The following is a 27,966-nucleotide window of genomic DNA, read 5'->3' on the forward strand; positions in this document are numbered from 1 at the left end:
TTGAATCACTGGTCATGACCAGCTAATAAACGAAACGTAAATAGATCACTTCCGGAAATATTCTTGAGAATTTTGCGGCTAGGACAGCACGCTGATGTAGAGAAAACGTTGAAATATATATTGACAAATAACGTTACCCCATTTAATGCGATTGACATAAATTTAACTGCAATATAAAAGAAGCTCTTGTGAGGAAGCTTAAGTTGACTGCTGAAAGAACTACCAGGATAAAAGATTGGTCTAAATAGTTCTGTTAATAAATGTTTATCTTAAATACTTGAGTAGCCTTGTTCAAAACATTTTACATCTTTCAACTTAAAAATTAGATATGAGAGCGAGGCCCATTTTGAATCACGATGTCGTCTTTGAGAGTAATTCCTCAAGCTTCCCGCAGAATAGCTCGTCGTCTGTCCGAAAGGGTGGCATTGAAGTGGTTGAACTTTAAGAGCACAAAAAGCTGTCTCATGATGTTAAAGCAATATTTTTTACAAGTGTGGTGTATACCTGCGGAAGATTAATTTAAGGGTGAGGCAAGGGTATAACTTTAAGCTTGTAATGATGTACTGAGGCATAGTTTTAAAAACAAAGTTTACATTCGCACTTCGTTTTCTTTGGGCTTAAGATCATATGCACCTTCTGGCTCATTGTTTTGTATTGTTCGCAAGAGCTCATATAAATAGCCCCTAGAGATGTTCATAGTCGGAGAATGTCATATAAGACGATGATTGTTATTACAACTGTCGTCATATTTCCTCATGGGTTAGTTTGCGTTGGACGGAACTCTGTATGTACGCTGTAAGAGGTGCAAAAAGAGCACAAATAGAATGTTCGGACGACCAATCCACAGGTGCCGGAAATTAGAACTGGCACAACCGCATTCGGGCAGGAGCGGTCTAAACACCTCCAGTGGCTTCAGGTGCGTTAAGATGTTAGAAAGTAAGTTGGAGTCAAGTTTTCCATCTACTGTCACATTGTTGCAGTAGGTACCATGGTCCATGATGCCAGAGGCACCCTACCGAATTTCGGTGGAGAAATCGATCGTCTGATGTAAAATGGCACATGATCCTAGGTAATTGAGCATAGTGCATGCATGATACCGCTCCAGCTTATAATGTCACTGACCATACAGCGCTTCCTAATCTTATCTCCGCAGTGCGAGCGCAGGACTTATGTGGACTGCTGTCTCAGCACCACACAGATTGCCCAAGCGTATTTTGGCTGTCTACTAATATAAAGGACCCAAGCTGCAAATATTAAATTAAGCTCTGTTTCAAAGGCCTTACACATGCGTCATTTTAGGAAAGGGGACGCTGGAAAAGGCCTGAAATGCAAAGATGCTTTATACCTTTTTTTTTTTAGCGATAGTGCAAGATGTGACTCCAATCCTCTCGTGCTTTGCACCTTAATAGTTATAGATGAATTAGCTATTCTCTCTGACGAAAAACAGGGGTGTGCGGTAGGAAGAATACTAATTTAATGAAGAGCACCTCACGGATTTAGGTGATGGGACACGTTGCACAGCATGATAGGCAACCTTTTTGGCAGCTATATATAGTTGAAGAAAATGGCTATAATAATAATATAACAACTTTCTCGTTCAAGAAACCGTAGGATCATGTGCCATTCCTAACAGAAACAGTGATGTTCATGACCAGCTGCGGATATGGTGAGTTATACATACTATTTCATCTTACTTTTTCTTGAGGGGAGGGGGGGACGAAGTCTCTACAAATGTTCAATCTCCTACAGAGGTCGCAAACGCTTTGAAGAACAAGAGGAAATAAACATTATTTCGTTTTGAATCTAAGCGCGCGGTCGGCGCTTAATAAGAGTGTTGAGATTGGTTTTCTTCTTGGTGATTTTGGAACTTTAAATCTCATCTAGGCCAAGAAGAAAACACGTACTTCAGCGTCCATGGCAAATAATGTGATTACCCCTTGATAAGTTCAACCATACAAGCAAAAACAAATATGATCCGCACATATTTTAACTCCTCACATGCTAAATCTCCAAGATTCAGACAAATAGAACACCCGAAGAGCATAATAGCATCTACTTTAAGCCCAAATTTGTGTATATTTATACCTTGATATAAAAGAGAAATTGGGGTTCTGTACAGAGGTAAAATATTTTCCTCACACAATAGTACTCAAACAGCCGTTCAATTTAAATGCCAAATCTATTTCTTTTTCATTACTCCTCTCTGAATATAACCGGAGAACTCGTCGCCTCGAGTGGTGGTCATGATTGACCGGCACAGTTGTTGACCCTGGCACCGGCCAATCACGGCGGTCAAATGTCTCGCCGACCTTGTTCGCCAAGTGTAGAGACAATAGACCTATGACAGAAGTTGCCTCTCCTTCCTTTCATACTTCGTCTCAAGTACCCTACAGCGTTGTATCGCCAAAGCTATGGCCCGCCAAGTATGTCCGAATGCAATGCAGGTAGAAACCACGTGTAATATTTCTTCGATGATGAGCAGATCGGAGAAAGAGAGAGATAAAACGAGACTGAATAGGACACTTAAGACTTCTTGCGTGTAGGAATGCTTTCGCATTGCTGCACGCGACGCCTTCCTACAAGTAACGCGCCACATCTTCCTTTTTCACACGGCGCTCTGGCGGTGACACCTTGCTCCCGCATTGCCCACGCGTGGCGAACCCCGCCGACACCACGGGTTCCGTGGAGATGCATCTGCGTTGCTGTGCTTTTGTTTGTGTTGTATTTCTAAGGCGCGTCCACGTTGACCTTGAGCGGCCCCGCCGTCTTTCGTGCGGATGCATCTGCGTTGCTGCGCTTTTGGCCATTGGAAATTTAACCGCCGTTTCGCTGGCCAATGGTAATTCAACTGCCGTTTCGCTGCTACGGATGGTTACACACAGCGGCGGCTTCGCTCCATTGGGCTGTTAATGTTTTCGCATTAAACAAATTCGCAGCAACCTTTACGTTTAAGGTTCTATAATGCATGAAATTCAGTGTTTAAGAAGTGATCATTCTAATTTCTTCAGAACACCATATACAGTCTCTTATAGTACCGTCACGTGCATCAAGATATATATATATATATGAGAAGAAAAAAACCCTTAGTGAAAAACAGCAACAACGGACGATTTAATCTTCGACGTTTCGGCCGGAGTCCGGCCTTCGTCAGGAAGTCTTCCTGACGAAGGCCGGACTCCGGCCGAAACGTCGAAGATTAAATCGTCCGTTGTTGCTGTTTTTCACTTAGGGTTTTTTTCTTCTCAGTTTTATACCCACGCCTTCGGCCTCCCGCCACCATGCCCGTTATATATATATCATGTGCCATTCCTACACGTATATATGTGAGGCAGAGTTGTTTGAGACCATTAGACCGGAAAAATTTAATAAGTCCAAGATCCGTACTTTCGGAGTTGCTATGCTAGGAGTTTATTGTATGTATTACAGCAAGTTTCGCCAAGAGGCTCGGCTTCGTCAGGATATGGCATGTATGTATGCCATCTTCTGATGAAGCCGAGCCTTTCGGCGAAACTGTCGTAATACATACAATAAACTCGTAGCGTAGGAACTCCGAAAGTACGGATTTGATATATATATATATATATATATATATATATATATATATATATATATATATATATATATATATATATATAACTGTAACAACCTTAATTTTCGCAAGTTTTGTGAATTGAAAGATTTAGTGGCCGTGATTAGTTTTCTTTGACAAACTCGCGAAACATATGCGCCGCGAAAATAAAGGGTTTTACAGTATATATAAATACAAAACGAGGATCCGATAACGTGGGCTGACGTGACGTCAATTTTCCCGCTACATTTAGGCGAGAAGTTGAACTCCTGTAAAAGGCACGTTACATCAATTTTCTCGGAAAATTTAATGGGAAATGCCTTGACAAATGTACGGAAGGACGCAAGACATTTCGGACTGTAGGGTAGCGCTAAAAGGCATTTCATGCTTTAATATACGACGATTCTGGAGACGTTGGGCGGCATTAAAACGTCTCCGGCCCTTTCATAGTCCAAGCAATTGATGACGTCTTTTTTACAAGCACGTGGTTAAGCATGGTGGTCCGAGGTTTTCTCTTTATGCCATCGAAGAGCGAGACGAGGTATTCATAAGTCAGGAGGATGGAACGCACCCAACGGAAAAAAAAGAAACGCGAAGAAGAGGGATTCACCGCAAACCCAAATGTACAGCGAAAACTTAGGCAGCCTCCTGGGCGTGATGTAAACTAAAAGAAGGGGGACTAAATGTAGGCCTTTGGGATTCTGAACAGAGAAAGTAATGTCACGCTTATTTTTTCTAATAAATAATGGGGAATCTCATCAAAAAGAAAAGGGAGAAAAAAAAAAAACAATTTGTTGATCTCTTGGTGTTTTTTTATGAAAAATATTTTCTGCAGACAAACCAAGTGATTGGAGACGCCGTGAGTCAATCACAAAGGTTATACGTGACATCCATAAAAATAAATTGCACTAGAAATATTGCTTCGAAACGACAGTTGATCGCTGAAACACATTTTGCTGTAAAACGGCAGGTCGGTTCCGCCTTTCCTGAAGACAGATCAGTGGCATCTATTATCAAAGAAGGTTTGACTAACCAATCAGAGTTATAGCGAGTCCCAAGAAGCAGCAAAACAAATATATATATATATATATATATATATATATATATATATATATATATATATATATATATATATATATATATATATATATATTTGGGTGAGAAAACACTAAGTGCTTACAGTGACGACCGTCAGCCAAACAACAGGTTTAGAATATACAAAAGAAAATGTTATCGCTTCGTTGAAGGGTTTGGAAGAAATAAAATCTCTCACGAAGCTAACCTAAAGAAAGCTGCTGGTGATAGATTGCCGCTTCTTATAAAGTCTCTTCAGAACAATATTTTCTTCTTATTATTTTTTGTATTTCGCAGTTTACAGGGATGGGATTAAAAATAGTGACAGTGATCGATAATAAAAGGGGACTCACAACCGTGACCTGCTTGCGTCCCAGCTTTGCGAGTGGCGGAAAAACAAGCAAGCCAAAAGCAGGTATATATATATTTTGGTCAATCCCTGTTTTAATAGAAAGTTATCGAACTGCAAGAAATAACTTTCTGGAAACAATTCTTTTGATAACGTTGATCATTTTGAAGTTTGAACATATAAGTTCTAGCTTTAATCTAGTCTCCAGGTATGAAAACATATTTTCAAAATCTGTCCAAGCATGTCTGCCCAAGACAATACGGCCTCGAATGGGGTCGTCGTGGCTTAGCACGAGTATAGTAGAGAGCAGAAGCAAACACACACAACGAACAAAATAAAACCAGAATTTGTGGGACCGGAGTGATTTTCCGGATAACAATTAATGCATACCAAGTTAGTCTGCTGCAGGCCATTAACGCTCCACCGTGAGAAATGTTTCGACTGAGGTGAATTTCGTATTTGTAAGGTTCAATCCAAAATTACATCAACAATTTGCTACTTTTTGGGTGCCTGTGTGTGTTGAAATGCACTGATGTTCCATCTTGGATGTTATTTTTGTTTATTATTTTGTATCTGAAGACTCTTAACATCCTATGAACCCTTTCTTATGATATATAGTTAATTTTTCTGAACGTTCGAGTTTTTAATTCATATGAAATAGTGATTCACCGAAAAATGAAGGTATGTAAGTTTCAGTGTAAGACATTCCAGCTTAAACTGAATACGAATTGTATAGTGCCGAACAATGGCTAAAAGTGCATTGCCCAATCAGATATCAAAATCCAAAATTTTATTCGTAATGCAAAAGTAATAAAGACGGTTTAGATAAAAGAAACGCCGAACTAAACGAAGAACAGGTGACATATGATAACGACAACTTGTGAAGCAGTTAAACATTTTGTTGACATATCCACGCGTGGATGCACAGGACGCTGAATGAATAAAGAGATACAGCTTTTCATTTTGAATTTGTTCACATGTCTTGAGGCACCTAATTTCGACCACTAGCTCGACGACACGGGAAGCGATGGGTTTGAGGACTAAGCCGGTTAAATTATGGATGTTACGTTTCATATAGATAAATGAGTGTCATATTATGGACGTTTCAACGTGTAATAGGTTGGTGGCCCTAAGGGCTCGAAGTTGGTGCTGTCAAAAATTTGATTGCAAAATGTTATTGTAGGATGTGTGCGGTTTTTGTGTGGAGCGCGTCGAAGGAGTACGAGAGCGACAGGCTCTTTCGATGAACACATTAAACGAAGTACTTCATTTCCAAAGGTCTAGTCACTCAAGGTTTCTAAATGCACCCTCCATTTATATCAAGCAGAGGTCCGCGACGGCTATGTCTCCGCATAAACAGAATTCTGGATTTTGTCGAGCACAACTCATTCATATTTATTCAATTTGGTATGTATTCGAAGCCTCGAGTAGCAGAGATCCGAAAGTCAAACAAAAATGATTCGCAGACGCAATTATTTGATTAAAATTTAAAACTCAAACATTGGTGCGCCTATAATTTAATTTTATACCATCAGGAGTCTTAATGAGATAATGAAATTAAAAGAAAACATCCGCTTTTTGAAAGGACCAAAAAAGACGCATATTCTGTTTTCATGTTTATCCACGAAATTTTCTTTAGCAATATTTATTCCGTTACACGCAATTTAAATGAAGGGGGCCCTGCTCTAGAACCCGCCCGGTGTTTAGAAAACTGAGCACCCTTTTTCGGCTTTTTTCGGCTGGAGAGTAGATTTACGTGTGAAATGTCGGTTGTAAAATTGTGTCTGCGTGCCATAATAATATTTTAATCGATGTTGTTTTATGTTTGAGAAACAAATGTTTTAGATAGATTCAATATTGTTTTTCAAAGTATTCCAACATTTCCTTTTCCCCATTGGTGTGAAACGATAACAAATATAACTGCCTTCGTCTGCGTGGTGCCCGACGAGCCTAGCTGATCGAGCTGTCTATTTTAAGGCAGAAGTCTTGCCTGCCTCATTAGGCGAAAAGCCGGTGGCGTTGTACCCAAAAATATTAAAAAACACGATATGAAGAACGTTGTTTTGAAATAAAGCACAAAGAAAAGCAGAGCAAGGCAGATGCTTCGTCACGGTATTCGGCGGCGTGCTCAAGGTCAAAGCGGACGTGCCAAAAAAAAAAAAAACACAAAAGAAAGCACTGCAACGCAAATCTTCGTCATGAAAGCCGTGGAGCAACCAAGGGCCCCGTGCCTGTGGAGTGGAGGAGCCTGGTGTCACCGCCGGACGACCAGCTCAAGCAAAAAAAAAGACACACACACACACACACACACACACGCACACACACCGAACACAATACTGGCAGAAACAGCGTTAATACTTGTAGGAGCATTACTCGGAAATATTTTCCCCGCGGGACAATAATGCCTTCGCATTCCTACACGCAGGAGTCTTAAGTGTCTTCGGCGAATTTATGAGTGGGACTAGTTTGGCGTTCCCCGACGTGTTTAGAGGAAAATTTCCTCAACTGACGTAGCTTTCGCCACAAACGACTGTTGCAAGCGTGGGTGCTTGTTTTCATAGCGGGACTGGCCTAATCCGTCCCACGTCATCTATGTTACTTGATCTGGCATGGTGTGTTTGTTTGCGCGCGTTGATGCTAAATTAAGAGATTGGTTCTCATAAAAGCGGCACCACTGCTTTATGAATTGTGCATCCGTACTGAATTAGACCCCGGTGAGAATTTACGAACTATCTGGCTGGAGGAAATCGGGAGATCGGCTCGCGCCAAGTTTGTGCAGGTTTGTTCTCGTCATTATACTTCGAAAGGAAAGTGGTTCTCAAGTTGTACGGTGCACCTGGCCCGCCAAAGCAAATATTTATCGGTAGCGTTTAAACCGTGCGTCAGGTCGATTACCCAACTCGTGCATGTCATGCGAAAAAGAAATTCAGATGCAACAAAGCTCGAAAGGTGCATATTTAAAAAAAACATTTTCTTAGTCCTTTTAGTTGCTTTTTATCGCATATGGACAGGCGATGATAGACGGTGGTGTTGTACCGTGGCTCGTGCGTGATGGAACGCTAATTAACGCCTCTTTTATGGACGTGTCTTGAGAGTGGTGGGGGTGTTTTGAGACGGGGGCGGAATATGTAGCAGACGGACGAAGGCGAAAATAGACGCCGACGCCCAGCTTGTATGTGCGCGTCTGGGCATTGCAGACGACGATAGACGGGGCTAGAATAGCAGACGATGCCGGAGTCTAGCTCGCGCCTGCTCGCACGACTGGCAGGAGGTGTCAGACGCCAGATCAGACTCACCGGATATTGCGAAAGGAAGGCGCTAGGCGTTGAACCATGTTTGGCCGAGCAGCCAAGCCAATCTACTGGGTGTTTCAAGGAGCGGCCAAGCTCTTTAAATCGACTGCAAACTTCGGTTTCTTGACCTATTGCGCTACGACTTTGTGCAGCGTTGTCCACTGATGGTATATCTTTTTTTGTGAAATTTGGAAAGAGCGAATTTACCTGAGAAAAAGCAAAGAAAGAAAGAGGCTTAGCTAGAAACGCAGCGAGGCCACCGGTCTTCAAACAGTATAGCACCGTTTCGCTCGGGACACAAGAGATGGCGCAAGCGTTCGCGAAGCCAACTCCCGCCAACGAACGAGCATACAGCGCCGAGAGCCGGCGTCTTTAGCAGATGATCTTTTCGACTCAAAAGCGGCGCGAGCTGTTCTGATATTAGTTGCCAATGCATTATTTTATCCTCCTTACTAATGAAACATATTGATTGGGCACATAATTAATTAAAAAATGGTTTGTCGGGATATTTTGACCGTTTTTTTGGGGGGTACTATAAGCCGTCTGCTCTGCAGTTCCTCTTTACTACCGCGTCTGTCTTTGTTTGTGCAACCGTCGCCGCCATCTGAAGGCGCTTCGCTTTTGAGCTGAAAAGATCATCTGGTAAAGACGCCGGCTTTCGGCGCCGTATGCTCGTTCGTTGGCGGCAGTTCTCGTCACGACCGCTTGCGGCTTCTCTTGTATGCTTCTCTGAACGGCGACGTATTGTTTGAAGACCAGTGGCTTCGCTGTGTTTCCATATGAGCTAAGCCTTTTTTTTTCTTTACTTTTTCCTCAGGTAAGTTCGCTCTTTGCAACTTTTACCTAAAAATGCACCATCTGTGGGCAACGCTGCACAAAGTCGTAGCGCGATGTGTTAAGAAACCGAATTTCGCTGTCGATTTAAAGAGACTGGCCGCTCCTTGAAACACCCAGTAGTTGTAATGGGCGGGACCAGTGATCTGGGGGCGCGGCTTAGAACGGGCCGTGATCTCCACATAAATTGCGTCAAACGGCGTAAATATTGTACACAAAAAACGTGGCCCATCTTGTCTTTTTCATTTTCTTTTTTTATTCCGTTTTTTTTAACACTTTCACCTGGGTGAATCCAGGCGTAATAGCCAGTATCTAAAAAAACGAAAACGTGAACTTCAACAAATTCTGCTCTCTTCAGCAAATGCGATCCAATTCAATTGACATGATAAGAAGGAAGTCCTATGCACTTAAGCATATGAAACATATTTTAAAAAAGAATATTACAAATGCCTTAGATTATAAAGGGAAAGAGCCGATGCACTTAAGAGCATCTACGGTATTTTGTGAGCTCACCGCATCCGCAAAGTTAATCCGTCCTCTGCCTGGGGCTCCATTACGTTAAGAGCTTCTCAATACATATTTAAAAAAAAACGCTAGTCCGTCCAGTTTATATTTATTTGTGGTAATATTATATGCATTGAAGCACCACCGCGTAAAATATAACACACTTATTAACAATTGATACGTTAGAAAAAAAGAGATATATATATATATATATATATATATATATATATATATATATATATATATACATATATATCCGCTTGCGTAATATTTCTTACACATGTGAAGAGGAGAGAAGACTGCAGACTCATGGTGGCCAACATTGCAGCGGATTCAAATGTGCTTAAAATTCATCGCGATAAATATCTAAGATTATGAGATAAGTATAGCCTCTGATTATAGTGGCTCAAGTCAAAAGCTGTGTTGGAAGAAGCATTGGCTGCGCTTTGAAACAATGAAGTTTTGAACATGCTTTAGGATATCTACACACCAAGTTCACTTTAAATGCAGGTTCAGAAATACCGCTCAACGCTAAATCATAACTAGAAGGGTTTATACATCGCTGACTTGAACATAATTACCCCCGTGTAAGATAAATGGGCTTTTTCTTCTCAATGAATGCAAGGTTTCGGGGCAAAACCTTTGAATGTTGGCAAAAAATATTTAGAGAGCATTTTTGATAAAAAGAGATATATAAAACGGCAAGCTTGGAGGATTTTTTGTATTCAAGTTAATGACTATTGAAGCGCCCGAGTCGAAGAAGAACGCTTCTCCCACATGTGTGTGTCTGCTTGACATCTTGATACGTTTTCACAGCTGAAAATATAACATTGCGACTCGTTTGTGACAGTTTGAAGTAACTTTCGTTCTGACTAGTAAAAATTAATATTTGTATATAGTTTTTAGAAACAATATCGTACGTTTTTTCGGTCATTATTTGGAAAAATTTACAAGGTTCTTTTGCAACCTATTTAAATATATTTAATGACCTTGACTTCACCGGAAAGATTTAGTTTTGCTTTTTTTGAAATATTATTAATATAATGTTACACGTATAAGTTAAAAAAATACTTACATTTGTTTCAAAAAATGTTTAGAATCTAACAAATTCGAGATTGATTTTCTCCTTAAATTAATATTTAATTTGCTTCTTATATTATTAAAAGGATTGCGGCTGATCACCAAATATAGGCAGAAAACATTGTATCTTGCAGGGCTGTACAGAGTTACATTCCAAGAAGTATTTCAGATTACAAATACAGTGATGCATGTATTTTAACGGCAAAATGCACAAACTAAGGTGTTTTGTATTTTCTGTCACGGAATATCCCCGGGATATTTCTGTGAATACGACCAAGTGTCTTCCGGTGTACAGATAGTGATACATAGCGAAATTAATTTATTCCCAAACGGTGGTAGCTGCGGAGGGTGTAGTTTGTGTCCAATGAGAGGGGAGATGCTTGTGTTACTCTGTGGTATTTCATTCACCTCCCCTATAAAGACCTCTTCATCTATTCACAGCTACCATCTCGAATGCCGCAAACATTACCGCCCCAATGAATCACGTATTTACCGGAGACCAATGACCTTTCGCCATGCTCAACAAAACGTGTATGTCTAAAACGAACCACGTTTTGTGTTTTTTTTTTATCATTTTTTTGCCAGGCGATTTATTATGACCGTTGGAAGACTACTTAATTAATATTTTGCTAGAGAGTCACATACATTTTTAATGAAGCCGAAAACGCAACTGCTCGAAAACGAGGCCATAACCTCCTCACGGAGGATGGAGATGCGGAGAGGAGAGAGTGGGTGGCGGAAGTCAGGTGGCTACACCCGACTTTGCGCATTTTTTTTCCCCGTGCGCAGCAGCAGACGAAATACTTTTCAGGCACATTCGCCGTGGGATTCCTTTGCAGTTATGTTTGTTCCGCTCGCTGTTCTGTACGTCAAGGTAAGTTTTTTCGTACATTGAAGAGTTGGAGATGAGTAGGGGGTGCCGGGTGGTGAATTTTCGTGATCGGCTCCGAAAAGAATATCCCCAAGATGTTGCGTGAAGAGCTGCCTCGCGTGTCCTGCATCTAAAAGTGGCATTGCCCGGCAGAGTCTGCACAAGTTTCCGAAGGATAAACGAGATCGGGATTAATGGTTGATTGCAATTCCCATAGAACAGTTAAGGGCACCTGGGAGAGCGGACGCTACTCGACTCATATGCTCCTTGGATTTTGTGGAAAGGAACTACATTGAGTTCGCAGGTGTCAAAAAGGGAATCACATACCATATAGTTAAGCGACGTATTGTCCAGAACATTTGTTTTCTTCAGTCATAATGGTAAAAAAGGAGATGCGAATATCGCAAAATAGTTGAAAAAAAAACAAAAAAAAAACAAGCAAGTACGCCTACATTGGGGATCGAACCTGGGGCCACTAAGTGTTAAGTGGACGTCTCTTCAAGGTAATGCAGCCAGTTTACTGTAGGTCGGAAAGCTAGCTGCCGATTTCCCTCCAGCAGAGGCACTTCCCGGCTCGAAGTTGGGCAGCACCCCGCATTGGCCACATTCGTACATTGTAAAGAAATCGTGCGCGTGCATATTCAACTTGAAGTGCGCACTTCGTGCTTCACGTTTGCACGAGCGATGCCTTTATCCACGAGAAGGGGGCGACGGCTCGGCGACGCCTTCGTGCAAATCGGCTTGGTGGCCGGGCGAGTCGTACGGAATGAATACCAATCCTTTTGATCGGTCCAAAATTCCTTGTTCGAAGGAAGACAGATTCGCCGGTACAGCGAATGACAGTTCTGAAGTAGAGGTCCCACGTCTGTCGTCCGCTGCAATCGCCGTCCAGCCGCGATATCTACAATACGCGGTGCGACGCCATATTGAGAATTACGAAGTGAACGCACAAAATGATTCCGGTTGTCTGTGCAATTTTTTTTTTTCAATCAACGTATTTGCCGTTTTTTGGAAGCTACAAAATGGGTTTCGTATTTTTTTTTTATTTGTAGTAACGAGTGTGTGCCTTCAATGAGCCACGGCCTTGATTAAATTAGGTGGTTGTGTCTACGCTGCTTGACTAGCAGAGGCTAGTCAAGCAGCGTGTCAGTTGCTTTTTTCTCTGCCTCCTTTCTCTGATTCAGGGATCAACAAAAGAATGTGAATTTGAATTTGAATTTAAAATCCGAAAAACGACCAGTGACTACGGAGAAGAGAGTGAGGGCGACTCAAACCGGTCAGTTGTAGATCGGCGGTTTTCGGGCGGAAAGAAACCGAATTTCGGGCCGGAAATTCTGTTCTGGGTAGTTGGGCTCTCACATGTCACATACAACTAAAAACCTCGGCAAGCATAAATACTCTGTTAGTGTGCCTTTAAAGGCGACCGACCAGACCCTACAATCTGAAAGGTTTTCCTCCTCTCACGTCTTCGAGTGAGGGAAGCGAAGGATGGGAAGAGGGGACTAAGAAAGTCAAGAGTGAGACCCCGATCGCCGTTGGGATGTTGGGTTGGTTCATTGTGTGATCACGTGAATGGAAATAAGCCAGCGAAAATGGTGCCACAATCTGTCCGCCAGAGGATTAGAATATATTTATTTTCTTTTATATACAAAAAAGGGAGATAGGGCAAAAAAGCTGCCTGGCTTGCAGCTTGACGAGACCCCACTTCATGTGGTAGACAACAGCCGAAACATTCCAAACAACACAAGCAAAAAAAATACTACTCCTTCATACATCGATTAGCTACAAAAAAATCGTTATCATTCTGTTTCTAATAACATATCGCGTAGCATACCCTTTATTTTTTAGTTGCGTTAATATGTTCACCTTCGAGCACATTTAAAAGCGACGGTAGTTTATATTTTGAAGAGGTTCATTCATAATTAGTACGGGGAGTAGTAACACACCAGTTCTCGCTATGTCTAGTTTCAGTCGTCCTCTGGTTTGTTTTCACCAAGCCCACCAGTAGGGAAAAAAATTTTGTTTTGTTTTGCTTTATTGTGGCATTATAGACTCCTATCAAACAACAGGCGTATAAATTATTAATTGCCACAACTTCGTGTTTTCAAGAAAGCTCCTCAAAATAATGCAAATAAGAAACCTTTTCAATCATGCGAAATACTTTTTTCTGTGTTAGAAGCAGTGTTGTTAAAATTGGTTCCGTTGCGTTTCTCCAAACCAGGTGACAATACACTCAATGAGTGTAGATCAGAGAATAATGCGACAGCGACCTAAATCGCGGGGGAAACATAAAACAAGTTCTAGATATACTGTTCCTTTCGCCTTGCTGCTTTTCAATGGATATACTCAACGTGTTTAGTCCAAGAAAGTGATTCAGTGAAATTTACGCCAAGAATTTAAACGGATTTTTTTAATCTCTAAATAAGATAAATTCATTGTTAAAGTTAAAGCCAAAGAGGTTTTATGATTCCGTGGCCTAAACAGTACGCATTATTTTGTGTGTGTTTATTTTTAGTCCATTAACTTGAGCACATAAGTGTAAGTATGACAGAAGAACTGCCGCCGTACTTCGGGTGTGAGAAGTTGTTTGGCCTTTAATAAAAAAAGATGTATCGATCATCCGCGCATATGAAATAAACCTAACGTTTGGTGCCCATTGTTCGAATTCATTTATAAACATAATAAACGACAAAGGCCCTAGTACAGTCCCCTGGGGGACTCCAGTCACAATTATTTTGGTTGCTGAACTATAATTATTTATGCTAACAAACTGCGTTTGATACTCCAAATGTGACTCAAAAAGTTTAAATCCAGTTTTTGAGTCACATTTGGGTCACACTTGGAGTCAAAGGCCTTAGAAAAGTCACAATACACACCTGAAGTAAGCTCTTCATCCTCGATAGATTTTAGTATTTCTTCTTGTTGCATTAGCGGCGCTGTTTAAGTTGAACGCTGGTTCCGAAAACCGTGTTGAAAGTCAGAGAGTCTGTGTTGTTTTTCTAGATAACAAGAAAGTCCGTGAAGCATTCTGTTTTCGAGAGCTTTCGAAAAAACTGATACTTAGGAAAAATGTCTTTAATTTTTTATTATGTTCTTATCACCTCCTTTAAATATAAGCACAACTTTCGTAACCTGCATAGAGTTTGGAAAACAACCCGTTGAAAGGGACACATTAAATATACGTTAACGAAGGCGCAATTACGCGAATAGCATTCTTTCATCCATCGGGTATAAGAAGAAAGACTTTTATAATAGCGTTTGGCATAACTACACTCTAAAAAATGGCTCCGCATCTACTTACTCGCAAAACAATCAAGGAGACAATCTGTGCGATCTACGAAATCACCTCAGGGAATAATGAAACGGAACATCCGTTTAGACCTGGAAATGAAGTCTGCTCTGAGACATTGCGTAATGCAAAGCGTCATGCTTGGCATGCGTAATGCCACAGCGCAGACTTAATTTGAGGTCTAACTAGATGTTACGGCTCATCATTCGCTGTTCTGATTTCGTAGCTCGCAAAGATTGGCTCTATCAGTACTTTGCGGGAAAGTAAACGCGCAGCCATTTTTAGAGTGTACAGGGATCAAGCTCATTCTCAAACACCGCAACGTCGTCCGCTCTGCTAGGTAATTATTAAAAGCATTCGACAGAGAACACCCAGAAAGGGTACCTTCTTCACGAGTTGCTTCATCTAAATTATGCTCCTTTGTATTTGGATTAATTACGCGAATGATTATTTTCGAGAGTATTCCTTCTTCATTATTGTATCAACTCAATTTCTGAAGAGGTTTATGTAATAACTGGACTTCACACGTCTCTGTAGATTAACAAGTTTATTTCGATACGTTTTAAAAGTTTTTAAGTCATCTGGGTTTCTTGTTTTCAAGAAATGCCGAGACTTTTTTCTTCCTCTATTTTGTTCAAGAGTTCTCTTGTCATTCAAGGCTTGCAAATTATTTTGCTCCGGTGGCCATAATTTAAACCCTTAACGGCAATGACTGGATCAAGCGCTTGTTTATACGTTGTATTTTGAAGCATGTTAATATTGAAGTTTCTGCCAAGAAAAATAATATTTTTGTTTTCTACTACAGAACTTCGAAAGCCGTTAAAAAAGTTTATAAAATTCGCCACGACTCCAAATGGTGGACGATATGCAAGAGCAAATATATATCTGCCACAGCGGAAACACAGAAACTTAAAATCACCCATGACTTGAGTAAATTCCGACAGAAGTCCGCATTTGTAGTCATTTGTACAAGCAATGACACGCCATCATCTCTTTAGTTGTCACGACAAAGTGAGTAATGCTGATATTCCGGCCAAGCAAAAATGCAAGATTCATGAGTATATCAAGGTTTCAAAAACATGATAACCGAAAAAGAGAAAAAAAATAAAATAGACAAAAAAGACTTTTACAACTTTTTGTGACGCGAAAATATAGCGCAGCTCTTGATGAGGATAAGGGGAGGGTACGAAGGGGAAGGTATGCCCCTCCTCCTTATCCGTACAATTCAGGTTGGTGTTGAGATCACGGGACTTCAATTCCCACTTAATTTAGCGGAGAAACTGAATTTTCTGATGGGTCATGTCACACAATGTCATGTGATGTCGTTTTCTCACCTAAATTTAGTGGGGAAACTGAACTGCGGTTTAGGTCACGTGGCGCAAAATATCCCGCTAAATCTAGCGGAAAAACTGAATTTGTTCATGGGTGATGTGACACAGTCATGTGACGTCAGTTTCACTGCTAAATTTAGCGGGAAAATCGGCAGAACGTGGCCTCAACACAGATTCAGTTTCCCCGTTAAATTTAGCGGGGAAACTGAATGGGTGTTGAGGTTACGTGACGTCGGTTTTTCCTCTAAATGTAGGAAATAAGCTGAATCTTTTCATGGGTGATGTGACACGAAGTCATCTGACGTCTTTTAGCCCACTAAAGATTTGCAGGGAAACTGAATTGGTGTTGATGTCATGGGCCGTCAATTTTCCCGATCAATCTAGCGGAGAAAATGAATTCGTTCAAGGCTGACGTGTCGCAAAGTCATGTGACTTCATTTTGCCAGCTAAATTTAGCGAGAAAATTGACGTCACGTGACCTCAACACGAATTCAATTTCCCGCTAAATTTAGCGGGGCGGTTACGCCGACGCCGACGCCGCGAAACCCAGGAAGGTGCGCTTAAGAGCTGCGCTCTAAACCCTATACGGACTGATCAAACAGTAGATGCACACTGTCATCTTTTTATTTGGCTGACCGAACATTCAAGTTAAAAAATGTAAGCAAACGGGTCGTTTTGATACAATGAAAAGTCAAACGGAGCGATAGAAACTTGGGGCTGAGACACAAGGCGTCCACTTATTGAAGTGATATATTTTTCCAGTGGCTTATATAAAGATGGGCAATGTGGTCTTCGTTTTTTATATCATTTGCTCGTGCCTCTACCATTTTTCGCGCAAGAACCTTTTCGCCTGAGTGCAATGCAAACACATCTTTTTTTTTTGCCCGATTTTTTGCTTTTGGGAGAAGCTTCTGTTGTGCCTTATGAAGTTTTCTTGCATAAAAATACGTGGCATGTTTTTCTTTAGGGGATACATTTTCTTTAGTCACGCATATCTGTTTGGTTGCATCGTCAAGTGAAGTATAACTCCCGGACCGTTATCTTGCCTAACGGGAAGCCTGTGAACAGAAATGATATCGTTCTGTGTTAGTTCGGGAACTTCGCCTTTGTTAGCAACTTGGTTTATTAAAACCATCAGGTCCTCGCCCTGAAGCGTAGAAACCCCTTGGATTTTGAGATTCAGTCACCTATTCCGAAATTCCAGTTCATTCACTTCCTGCAGAGATTGATCTTCCATTACATGTTCTTTTCAACTTTTTTTCTAGTTCTCTGACTCTTTTTGAGTTCTTTGATATCTGTTTTTTGACGTTTGACCTTTTTCTCGACGTCATCGAGCTGCTTCGACATGTACTGAAGTGAATGTTTCATGCCCTCTACTTTTGCGTTTTGGAGTGGCATACACTTCAACCTCTGGTTGATCCAAGCTAGAACATACGCTATACTAAGTTCAGCCTTGTCCTCACTACAGCTAGCACGCTAAGAACCGCGCCTACATGTTGGACGCCGACAGATCTTTTTTAAGTCTTGTTTTTTTTTTTTCTTTGTAAGATTTTTTAGTGATGCCCGGACATTTTCCAAAATAATACGTGCTCGCACACTTCTTACACTCAAAGGACCCCTCCTCTGCCTCCATGATGGGTGACTCACGTGCCGAACATGGCCTGGACATTATTACAAATGACGGAAACACGCACTAACAATGTGGCAGTGTCAGTGGCAGTGGTAGTGGCGGCGGCGGCAACATGGGTTACATCAGACTAAAAAAGCAATGTCCATAGACCTGCAACTGTCGATTTACTCAGATTAACGAGGTTCTCCAGTTGCCTCCGCCGCTGCCAAATAACCGCCGCATTGGAAAACTCAGATTATCTCCCTTCAATGCCCAGAACTGTGCCTGCGCCAAAAGAGTCCATTACAGTTTCAAGGTTTTCTGAGCAGCACAGTAGGCTCGCTGACGAAAAAGCAGCAGAACGTTGGGGAGAGAGTTCGTCACAGCACACCGGCAACTTAATTGAAAGCACCTTCAATCAAGCAGGCACTCTCAAACGAGCCGGGAGACACGGGCACTCCACGCACAGAGCCCCCGTTGACGGCGGAAGCGGAGTCGGCGCCAACGGTCGCCGCTTCAAACTCCCACCGACGTGCCGAAGGATTATCGAAGGAGCCATCCAGGAACCGGAAATAAGAACCAAGTTTGTTTCTCGCACTGCGCGGTACGTCTTCGATGGGTGCTTCTTTGATCGGCGCAATTCTTAAACAACCTGAATTGACGTGTTTTTTTTTAGAAATATATGCTGTATTATGTCGGAAGCCTGTATCGGAATGCATTGGTATACAAATGTGAGGGCTACAAGAAAGGAAGAGTGAAGATGATTCTTTGGACGAGCTTCGGGTGAAAGTTGCATGCAAGCCCCAATATGTGCAAAGGACACGGTGTGGGAACTTAATCACCCACGGGTCCCTGCATCTAGGAAGCAGGATCACTAAAGGCCGTGAATTACTTCGCTCTAACACACAATCACTTGTTTTCATACTCAGAACGAACCAGCGTCTGCATGGGGCAGCGCATACGCAGACGATGTTTTCCAAAATTGTGGATATCTTGTCGATAAAACAAAATGAAGCACTAAAAAACAAATAACGGCTTCCAATCATATTTAGCAACATTGCCTCCCCCTCCTCTCTCCCCCCTCCCCCCCCTTCCCCCGCTCCCCCTGAAGAAAAAAAAAAAGAACTCCACGGGGAACATAAACCGAAATACCAGTGCACGGCACGTTGACTAAAAGCCTGCACTGCACCAACGACGTTCTAACTCATGGAAACAAGGCCGCTCGTCAATCGGGTTGGGGTTGCTCTTTTGTATCGTAATCCTTTTTTTTTTTTTTTTTGCTAGCTCGAGTCTCGCTTAAACGCCAAGAGCTTAGCGGAGCAGGGATAGGGCTCTGCGTAAGGGGGACAAAGGAGGAAAGGGAAACATGCAACGGTGGAGAGGATAGAACGAGGGAGAGGAGGCAGCGACGAAAGACTGGAAAGCACGAACTGATCGGGGGGGGGGGGGGGGGGGGGATTTATCCACGATTCATTTGCAGCCTTTTCCTCATAGGGGCCGTAGAATTCTTGCCGGAAGAAAAGAGTTGCAAGCTCGTAGCTGCACATGCCGCTCGGGGGCTTGTGGTGGGCTGGAGCCATGGCCTGTTCACGCCGATCACCTTCGCAAGTGGGAACCCGGCTTAACCTCGAACGGCGCGCCTAGGTGAAACGGGCCTACTCTTTTGCCAGGATGTTCGCTGCTTGTCGTACGATGTTTCCAAGCTTCTCTTGCCATAGACCACCAAGCGCAGGAAAAAATTAAAATAGCAAAACAACAAATAATAAAACATATAGATGTTGCCTTCCATTGCGAACGAACACAAACAATAAAATAAAATGCCTAAACCAGTAACACATTGAAAAATATAAAAACTCATTAAGGTTTCAAGGCGGTCATCAGAATGCGCTAGAAGCCGCATGGCTATTGCATCGAGAATGGCTGCATTCGAGGCAGCTCTGGCTTCCACGACGTGCTGGAACGGAGGCTGCGATCGTAATGAAGTCAGCTCCAACTTTTAAATTGGTGGATATGAAGCGTGCTGGTTAAGTTACTGTGTTAGAGGAGAATAACATAACGTGTCGTCCGGTTCTCGTTCTCTATGTTATTCTCCTTTGACACCGCAACTTTTTTAAGATGCCCTGTCCTACAGCATTTGATGCTACAATTCTGTGTGGATACGTCCTCGTACGTCTTGAAACACTAAGTGTGTCGCTAATGCCCTCCGCCTGCGATACACCAGACGCCGTCATCTTGTCATCGCGCACCCCAGCGAGGTGCCCCTGGCGCACCCCAGGATGACGGAAACGTTCCGCGTAGCCAGCATCATTCAAAATGGCAGCTCGTCCAGGTGAAAATATGAAGTGGTATTTCAAGTGGTACTTCTTGCTCTCAAGTGGTAGCACTTGGGCTTCAAATGACGCCACATGAACTTCAAGTGGTACCGCTTTGCTGCAAAAGGCACCAATTTGCCAAATCACACAAATTACTAATAAAATGAGTGAAAGCTGTTGCTCAATCTGAAAAAAAGTTTCAGGTGTCTTAAATATGTTGTTTTTACAAAAAGCCAAATTCAAATAGTCTGACAAGATTTCACACATGTATACAGTGTGATAGAGTTATATGCACATTGATGTGCTAATTTTTGCATGGGTAGAATAGTCTCAAAACACGCGAGAAGAAATCTTTCATACGAGATTGATTAAGCCGTTAGAAATTTTAAAAATTTTTTCTCGCAAACAGTAATGCACTATCTGGAGGTCTTTTCTTTAAATTGAAAAACTTGCAACAAGACGTTTCTTCAGCTCGAGCTCGAGAACCGCATGCAGGGCAAGGCGAGTCATGAGCGTCTCGTCATCCCTTCACAGCCAATGAGAGCGCGACATTATCCGACACGACCACCGGAGAACCAATCACGAACCAGGAAGATAACGAGTCACGCCCAGCGTTTCTTAAGCCGTCATTTGCCACGTGTACTGCGTGTACCCGTGGGGGGTGTTTGTATTCGTTGTTATATTTTCATATATTCGGATAACTTCGTTTTCTTTGCTATGTGTTCATTCACTTACTTCTGCTTCATTATCATCATTTTTTAATAAAGAGTCTCATGAGAGCAGCACAGGTGACTGTACGTTCCTTCCCGACCCCCCGGGTCCACCTAGGACTCTACATTCTTTTCACGACGGGACGGACGACGGATTCAGCATCAAACATTCTCAAGACGTTTTGAGTGAACCAGATAAATCGGAAATTCCCTGGGAGCGATGGATTTCGCTTTTCGAATGTTTCATTGGGGCATGTGGTGCTCACGCACTGCCCTCGGAATGTCGTCGATACCTGCTGCGTTAATGCCTAGGTGTGAAGGGTCAACCGGTCTTTGACGCATTGCCTACATCCCGCTCTGTCGCTGTGCCGTCGCCAGCAACGACGTCAGCGGCGGCCGCTTATAGAACTCCGACGAGAGACGTCTACCAATTGGAGGCTGCCGGCACCCTTAGCGCGCACTATGAAAAGTGCAACATGGACCTGGAACGTCATCGGTTCCGCTAGGGAGCCTTCATGTGCGCTTTGCTAGGGTGATGCCACCCTTTGTAATACCACTCGCCGACAAACCAGCAGCCATTTTGTTCCTCGGCGATAATCCGTGGGGCCTATAACCCTCCCGGAAACAAGCGCCTTATCTCAGAAGTTCGCAGCAGCGTTGTGGAACCCACGGGGGGAGGATTAGCATTTTCCTCCTCGGATGGGATTACCGATGGACACAAAGGCCACTTTCCGGCGCACGGAGAAACAATGAGAGAAACAAAATGGCGGTGGAAGAGGGTGTGGGAAAGGGAAACAGGCAGTTGGCATCACTCTATGCGAAGCGCACATGAAGGCACTCTAGGTTCCGCTAGTGTTATCAACAGCCCGAAGTACCATTGTCGGATTATTAAACTACCCTACGGCACTCGGCAGTTGTGACCGTTCCGACCAATCGGGGCAAACAAACAAGGACAAACAAAAACAAAATGTGGTGGTCCGGAAAAACTGAGTCCCTTCAAAGTTGGTTTCGTCATAGGTAAATGAGTTCGATCTGTTCAATGATGTGACTGTAAGACAACAGAAAAATACTAATTATATTATTATTTTCCTGTTGTCTTTGCAGAAACAGTGCAACATTGGAGACACCAGAACAAGGTGCCTGTTCAACAAGCTGACATGTCGACAGTCATGTCACATGTTGGCAGTCACGTCGACAGTCATGTCACAAAAGATCGAGGACTCCGGAAAAGCTCTGAGGCACCTGGGTTTTGAGGATTTTTAATCTTCATCAGCCCAAGTGCAATGGTACCACTCGCAAGTGGTACCACTAGGAAGTGGTACCTCTAGCAGGTGGTACCACTAGTAAGTGGTACCACTAGCAAGTGGTACCACTAGCAAGTAATACTACTGGAAAGTGGTACCACTTGCAAGTGGTTTATTGAACAGATAACATTTGCAAGTGGTACCACCAACAAGTTGTACCACTTGCGAGTGGTACCACTTCCTGGTGGTACCTGTTCAATAAACCACATGCAAGTGGTACCACTTGCAAAAATTTTTACTTGGGACAGAAGCCTTCCTTTCAACCGTGTATAGGCGAGCTAGATTTTGTTTCCCTGGCGTCCCCCACAACTGGAAGGGGTCCACGGCCGACGCGGGGCACGAGCAATATAGTAAAAAAATGGCTCTGATTTTTGACTGGCTCCAAATATGGAATCACCTTCGCACCATTCAGAACGCATTTTGTGAGCACCCTATTTCTTGATGTTGTTGGGTGTTGGTAGTGCACTCGAGCTCTCAGCATTTGCGAGTGCGTCATTTGTGTGGAGATGAAGTCGCCCACGCAACTGACGCTTTAACGTCATGTACTGACTTTGGCGGCGTTCGTCGCTTGTTTGTCGCATGTAATTTGGTTTCCTTCAAACGGGCGACGACGTGTTGTAATAAATTTTTGCAACGCCGTATTTTGCTGTTATATTTTCCTCCAATAAGTTCAAGCTTTAGATGCGAGCCAGTAGTAAGTAGCGTCAGATTATGCACAAGTCACAGTCGTAGGCAGTGTTGCGGAGTTGCCACTCCGGAGTTGGAATGATTCCGGAATCATTCCGCATTTTCGCGACCCCGGAATGGAATGGGAATGGAATGGCGGTTACGATGAGGGGAATGGAATGGGAATGGAATTAGATGTCATTTGCCCGGAATGGAATGGGAATGGAATGGGCCCGGTTCTTTATTATTTTTTTTTTATTTTCCTTTTGAGGGGGGGGGGGGGGGGGGGTTACGTTCAGCTAAACGGAGCCAATCAGCGAGTCAGTTGCTCAGAAAAAAAAAAAAATGTGCGGGAAACTGCTAGCAATACAAAAATCAAACGTCAGAGCAAAGACCAAAGGGGGAGGGGGGGGGGGGGGGAGGGTGTGGCGGTGGTGCCTTTCACGGACGCACAGACGGCGGGCTTTACTGGTGTTACACGAGAGCGAATCAAGAAACCAAGCACCAAGCGAAGGAAGCGGCAAAGAAAGAAGCCGCAATGCGCGGCTCCTCATCGTGCTTCTTGTATTACATTTTTTTTTTTTTGCGACGGCATGGAGAATGCACGCGCGCGCACAGACTGAGATCTGGGAGCGGGGGGCGACTCATAACTCGCAGAGCTCTGACAACTCGTTGACTCGCACGCCGCCGCAGAAAGATAATCGGTTATTGTTTTCTTGTAGTTCGAGGAGCGTCGTTTAGCAGGTGGCCAACCTTGCTGCCTTCCATGTTCTTTCGCGCGCACACCTTTGAAGTGCGAAAAAAGCGAGATTCACTTCTCACTTCTCCTCTTGCGCTTTGCTCCGACGCTTGTTTTTTTTTTTTTTTTATACTGCATTTTTACGTGTAAGTCTACCTTTTACTTGGTGTTTGTTCCAATGCTTGTTTTTTGTGTTATATGTGTTACATTCAAGTGGGTTGGGATTACAAACAAGCTAGCGGATGCCTGCTCATTTCCTTTGACTTTAGTCTCTGCATACTTTGTTTCACCTGCGATGGACCGCTGTGCTCGCTTCGCTCCAGGCAATCCACCACCGTGAGCTTAGTAAAATTAGTGCTTTTTTAAAGCATTTAGCGTTTTTTTTTTTTCAATTGTCTATGCGTTTGACAATGTCAGCTTTATGCTGCTTATGCCGGAAACATTGCGAAATGTAGCTGTCAAGTCCCAATTTTTACGTTTAGGAATTAGAGGAATGGAATGGAACGATTCAGCCATTCCAGGAGTGGGAATGGGCCCAGTGTCCCCATTCCTAGGAATTGAAAGGAATTGAATTATCGAAAACTCTAATTCCCCGGAATGGAATTGGAATGGAATGGGGGTGCCCATTCCGCAACACTGGTCGTAGGGATAAAAAAGCTTCTGTCAAAGGTGCCATCTTCAGCGCTTGTATACGCAAGGCGTGTGCTTTGCTCACACGGTAATCGGCGAGCACGTGCGTGTTGAGCTTAGAAAGGCTCTCACAGTTGAGCGACTGCTGGGGCGCCTCTAGCATTGGCGTTATAGCCAGGGAAAATTGCGCTACATTTGGGCCAACTAAATTTGATACAGCATGCGCTGTGTCCCACTTGCCGGACAGCTGCAAGCTTTTCTTGCAGCTATCCGGCAGCTTTCCGCAGATTCTGTGTGTACTAAACACCGCCCGCTGCCGCTCTTCTCTGTCGGCAGGTCAGGATTACAGTAGGTCGTGGGCGGGAGAGTCGGACGACTCGTCTACAACTTCGAAAAAAACATATCGCAGTGGTCCATCGTTTTCGGGTTCGTAGCAAAGATTGTTTCCTACGTGCCGCTGCTGCTACCTGCTAGTTGGATTATGCGTTCCTCGATTACGTATTATTCCATCACATTTGTGATCACAATCATTTCAATATTTGCTACTTATATATATTCAATTTGTTATAATTCATTGAACAAGATAGTTATATATTTGTGATTTTTATCTCGAGTTCGTAGGTCAGAAGCTACTACTCCCTGTAGCCGTAAAGGGTGCTTGGCGAACTCCGTTTAACACAGGACCTCCCTTAGCCGAAGGGAGCTTTATGCGCCGTGTGATCACGATCTCCAGCTCTCTTTACTACATGTACCTGTGCCAAAGGTACATTTACGCTGCCGTGTGAATTGGGTATAAGTATGACAACCAATTCAGCACCGCGTGACCTAAAGCTCAGGGAATCGTAATGCAAACAAGGGCATTCATAACCCCTAAGTGCTGGATTCACTCTGATAGCTTGTAACGTCCATATGATACATTTATGCTACTCAATGGCCAAGCTTGAGGTATTTGCTGGTTGCACAAACTTTAGCATCGCTTGGCAACTGTGTATTGCCGCCGACATAACGTATACCATGTAATTAAGCACGAAACAAACGTGTTGGTAACAATATCCACATTACAGAAGGTAACACACACAAGGTGATGGTCAACAATGTCCGTCCCCATCTCTTTTACCTTCCTGACGTTGGTTATACCTTCCGCATTTGTTTCCTCTTATCTTAATCACTTCACTTGATCATTACCATAGCAAGTCATGTTATTGTAATTTTAGATACTAATATGTTCATCTTGACAGCATTGGCCTTTGCGAACGCCCGTCAACGCCCCTTTCAGTGGCTCGGTTTCTCGGTATCACAAGAGAAAGTCAGCAATGACGGCGACAATCTGGCGCTTTTTTAAAGTGTCTATGTACAAGGCTCGATTTAACCGAAGTGCAAGCTTAGCCTAAACTACCAGCGCAATGGTTATATGGCCTGCATTCACGTCACACCAGCTACCATTGTGATGGTCTAGCTGCTGAGCGTGGATATTGTGCAGCCCAAACTGCCCTATTGAAAATACACCCTTCAGTCTTAATTTGTTACGGTAACTTCTCAGCGCTTCGAACACCTTCAACCCATCAAACCCATTCAGCCCTTCAAATTCCCTCAGCCCTTCAGACCCTTCTGCCCGTCAGACCCTTAAGCCAGGCAGTTACAGACGGGCCTATGAGCCCACACCCACGACTGCCTGTTTCCCTTTTCAACTACATCGGCTAAAAACCCACAAACATCTAAATTTCCCAAACTCGTCATAGTGTATATATCGTTCTTTTTTGTTTTTCAAGAAGAAGTAGACTGCACACCGCCATGGTGCAAGGACGTTATGTTAAAGCCATATAGCTGTATAGTGCTAAATCGACCGAACTTGTGTCTTCTTGCCTTTTGAGCTACGCAGCACCGCGGTATTCGTGAGCGGAATCGGATGGCCTCATTTATGGTGGTCATGGGATTATCAACGCCCGCCATTGTTCACGAACGCACTAAACAGGAAAACATGGCATTTTTACGCAAGTATTAAAATTAATGTAATATGGCCCGAGCTTCCACGTTAAAATACGCCTCAGCGCATGTTTCCTTTCTTTTTTTCTTTTTTCTAACATAAAGTAAGTTAGAAAATGACCGAGTTGACCGGCCGATAGAAGCCAGAGAAGCCAATGCAGCGCTGCGAGCTAAAATCACCGAATAAAAAGCACGCCGGCCGTTTCTTACACGAACCGGCAGCCACTGTTCGCAACTTTCAGCGATGGTGGTACCGCGGTGTGAGAATCGAATTCCCTAGCTCCTGGATGATTGGCCTCACAATAAATATGGCTGCCTATACCTTCCTGAAGTGAGAAAATAAAGTAAGGTTCTAAAAAGGTTCGTATATAGGAAAGCTACAATTACTTACGTGTCGCAGACCCACCTTTATGCTGCTGTTTTTCGACGGTCATCCAGATGACAGTCATTTTAATGGGCGCTAGTGCGCCCCCTATAAATCGTGAAAGTTGCGAATTGGCGAGCGCGAGAGAAGCGCACGACGAGACCACGCGAGTGAGAGCCGCACAGCAGTTTTCTTTCAGCGGCCGTTCCATAGCCGCTAATTTTTGGTGCTGTGCCGCTGTTTGCTTACGAGTGTCATACGATACACGGGCTTGTGCATTGGCGTATTTGATGATTCGATGCCGCTTGCAAGACAAACACGCCCATCATTGGGCTTTACTGTGAACGTCTGACTTTTCGGTGCGACCTGAGGACTCGCGGAGCACGAGATTACTTGGCATGTTCTTACCGCTAGATTGGCTTCATAGGTCGAGGCATCAATCACAGTTACACCTAAATTAAAATTGAAAGCTCGTCGCGCGGCAGCGACACACAGAACGTTGCCATGATATCATACGTCATACATGCGTCGACGCTTCTTGGTCTTATTTTTCTTTTTTAGCGCAGCAGACAGTAATCGCACACAAACCCCACCAGCTCGCAGCACGTGGAGCCAAATCCAGGGGTCCTAGCTTGAAACCCCGCCCCGGCCCCTTTACATATGGGATTGTGGGGATACTTAGACAGGTCGTAGTTCGTCAGCCATTTCAAAGTTGGGACGAGTCACTCGCTGTAAATGAGAAATTTAGCCAGTGCAGGCTGGGGTCTTTAACGTGCACCACGCAGTAATGGTACACGACCGTACGCCGGTATGATGCTCATCCAGATTGGAACGGGCAGGGGTGGGTATTGAACCCAGAATTCCGCGATTCTGCAGTGAGAGCTTGCGCTTCACGTGCTCTGAGCTGCTTGAGATCTGGGTGACAATCGTACCTGCATGCGGTCGTGTAACATCGTTAAAGGGCAACTCCGTTTCATTTTTGATATTTAAAAAAACTATGTAGCCCTCTTCAGTATCATATAGAAAGACCCCATGTCAAATATTACGATCTAATTCCGTCTATATCTTTAATAAACTGGCCAGCAAACTTTCAAATCAGCCAAGTCGCCGAAATTTGCCAACTCCAGCGTGCGACGTGAGGCGCAATCGTCAGCGCAGTCAAGACGAAGTTGGAGCGGCCAACGTTGAGCCACTACGTCAGAGAGGCCAAACATACGTCATACTCACGTTTCGTTTGTTTTTACTTCTCTGAGCGAAATCACGGCGTCCGCGTGATCACCGTAACTCGGATGCGCTAGTTTGCGCTGCCCTGCGCGCTTATCGGTCTGTTTCTCCGCTCCCCCTCTCCTCTTTCGTCGTCTCGATCCCCCCTTCCCCCGGGCCAACACCGTCCATGCCTTGCGAAGTGACCTGCCCGCGTCGCGTGTCCTGTCCCTCAACCCCCCCCCCCCCCCCC

The sequence above is a fragment of the Ixodes scapularis genome, unplaced genomic scaffold (genome assembly GCF_016920785.2).
Source record: "Ixodes scapularis isolate PalLabHiFi unplaced genomic scaffold, ASM1692078v2 PGA_scaffold0__279_contigs__length_252992795, whole genome shotgun sequence".
Classification (NCBI taxonomy): Eukaryota; Metazoa; Arthropoda; class Arachnida; order Ixodida; family Ixodidae; genus Ixodes; species Ixodes scapularis.